This window comes from Delphinapterus leucas, chromosome 9, assembly GCF_059928025.1.
Source record: "Delphinapterus leucas isolate spDelLeu-1000000601 "Yukka" chromosome 9, BTC_Dleu_Yukka2, whole genome shotgun sequence".
Lineage (NCBI taxonomy): Eukaryota > Metazoa > Chordata > Mammalia > Artiodactyla > Monodontidae > Delphinapterus > Delphinapterus leucas.
The window spans coordinates 77,901,295-77,904,346 of NC_143137.1; positions in this window are offsets into that span (position 1 = coordinate 77,901,295).

The window sequence follows — 3,052 nt, forward strand, 5'->3', positions numbered from 1 at the left end:
TTTGAAATGCATAGCCAATATATAATTTTGTTATTTGGAATAGGGAACAAATGTATTGTTTCACGATATGAACTACTCAAAATGAAGCTGGACAAAACGTTTGTGGATAAGGATAGGATCTTGTGGTGAGGGAGAAAGGAAGTAAGATTTCATATTTATCAAAATGAAGCATGGGTTTAAAAATATTGCCATAGAGGATAGGCACCTTGGTGTTTAGGAAATACCAGTTTTGCTGGCTTTATTCCAGTCAATATTTATTAGCATTGCAGGGTAAAAGACAGTTAGAGGATCCTTAAATAATTCAACACCAGGAAATCCTCAATTCCCTTAAATTCTAACTCAAAAAATATATATACTATTTAATATTGTTATATATAATATTTAATATCATTATATATGATATTTAATATCTTTATATATGATGTTTAATATCATTATATATAGTGGTTAATATCATTATATATAGAATATTTAATATTATAAAACTTCCTTTACAGTGAAGTAGTATTAGGGCATTTGCATGAAAATCTATGATTTGCTAATTAGAAAATCATTTTCTTGTTACTGTTTTTTTTTTTAATTTATTTACTTTTTAAAATTTTTGGCTGCGTTGAGTCTTCGTTGCTGTGTGCGGGCTTTCTCTAGTTGCAGCGAGCAAGGGTTACTCTTCTTTGCAGTGCTCGTGCTTCTCATTGCTATGGCTTCTCTTGTTGCAGGGCACGGGCTCAAGGCACGTGGGCTTCAGTAGTTGTGGCTCACAGGATCTAGAGCACAGGCTCAGTAGTTGTGGCGCACGGACTTAGTTGCTCTGAGGCATGTGGGATCTTCCCGAACCAGGGCTCAAACCTGTGTCCCCTGCATAGGCAGGAGGATTCTTAACCACTGTGCCACCAGGGAAGCCTTTATTTTTTTAATTAATATTAAATATTCAAACAAATCAGAAATTAACAAAGTGGGAAACTATAGTGTCTCCATTAGTAAAGTGGGTATTAATGATGGAGTAACCTGATGGGGGATTAATTCCATATATTAGTGACGTCGTTCCTCCTTTTGGGTCACTTGAACATGGCTATTTCCACATATAAAAAACTATAACAGAGGGCCACATCATAATGTTCTTCTTCAATTAAGAAATAATTGAAAAAAAAAATTGAAAAAGCCTTTGAGAGCTACAAGATGTCTTCTGAATCATCAATTTCAAGAATTTACATTAAGGAAAATTTCCTTAAAAAATCAGAACACATACAATTTTTAACTATAGTAATAAAGGTAACTATGCTATATATGAATTTAAAAATGGAAACCACCTGATGTCCTACAATACAGAATTGGAAGAATAATTATTTTACAGTCATAAAGTGGAATATCATATAGTTTTTAAAACAATTTGAAGTAGATATTAGGAAATAATTGTTTTATATGTTTTTGAGTGAAAACCTAGTATATAGCAGTATTCATTTTTATATAAAAAATTAATATATTTATGTGCATTTGCACATAGAGAAAGGCCTGATTGGTTATAGATTAAAATACCATTATGTACTGGAGTTTCAAACTGGTTTTATTTTTATTGTTTTCCCCAAAATTATTCTTCTGTCCATTTTTTTCTCCATTCCTTCAACAAATATTTATTAACTCTATCTTGTTCCAGGCTCAAAGGGATAATTTCATTTCTTCCCTTGAAATAAAGATAGTATATCAATACCTTAATATCCTTGCTAGCTGAGTACATATGTCCCATCTCTTCTTATTAATAATTATCCAAAAGGCACCTGAAAAAACATCCTGGAATACCTCAAGTTATAACCTGAGTGATTTAAGCCTTGGAAAACATTAAAATTAAACTTTGCACAAAGCAAATCTTTGAATTTGACCTTTAAAAATAAGAAAATTCAGTTAATAAAGGGAGAAACTTTATCTCTGAGTACATATGAAAATTCTCTGCTCCAGAAACTGTGGAGTGTATTAGCTTGACCTGTAGGTACACAGTGGATGGTTTAGAAAATCAGTATCTCTCTTTAGCCATTGTATTAAAACCAAGGAAATAAAATTATGTCCTGATTTCTAGCATAAAAAATTCTGATTGCTAGAAAAATGTTATTCTACCTAGCTAGTTCAATATGAAACACAGTGAATTAGACTAACTACATTTATTTCTAAATTTGCTTTGTGTGATCAAGTAGATTAATTTGAAAATTTAATGTAATGATTACTAAGTAGGAAGGTGATTACAAACTACAGGAAAATAGTCTTTTACTTTAATGTTCCTTGTAAGCACAGAGAATTTCAAGACTAGTAGCTACTGTACCATTTCATTTCTATAAACTGGTGTAGGTGTTTGTGTTATAAACAGTAACATATTCTTAAGAGGAGTTAAGGATGCTGCAGTAGCTTACAAACCAAGGAGTGTGACTTCATGAGAAGAAGCTATATCCTCTTTATGTTGATCCAGAGTACTAAGCTGCCTAAACAGAGGAAGGCAATATTAGTACTGTTTACATTCTTCTTTTGCTCTAAATTTGGAAAACAGTCAATAAACATCAGCCGAGATTTAAAGAGTTATTTTCTCTAAAGCATACTGTATCTCTTTGGATTTTTACGGAAATAAACATTCTCCTGAATTACTACTTTTGGATTATGATAAGGTCAGTTTTGCAAACACTTCTTCATATCATGGACTACACTCACAAAATTTTCTGGTAGGATGCTGTGCAGCTGTCTAGCACAGAGCCATGAGGTCTACTTGTGAAGTGTTACCCTTACCCCTACAGCAATGTTAGGATGAGATTGCTCCACTATCTGTGATGCTACAGTTCAACTACTGCAAGCTTTTACGACCTACCCCACCCCCATCTGCAGAGGTTACAAGAGGCTTTTTCAACTTCCCTTCTCTATTACCGACAGTAGTTTGGCTTATGCAGATTCAGACACAAATGCAGGTATTTCTGCTTCTGCTACTGATGATGACCAACCTACCCCTGGTGCAGCATTACATATGAAAGTGGCAATAAACAAAATCAGCCCAATTTCATCATTTCTATGATGTTTAAAA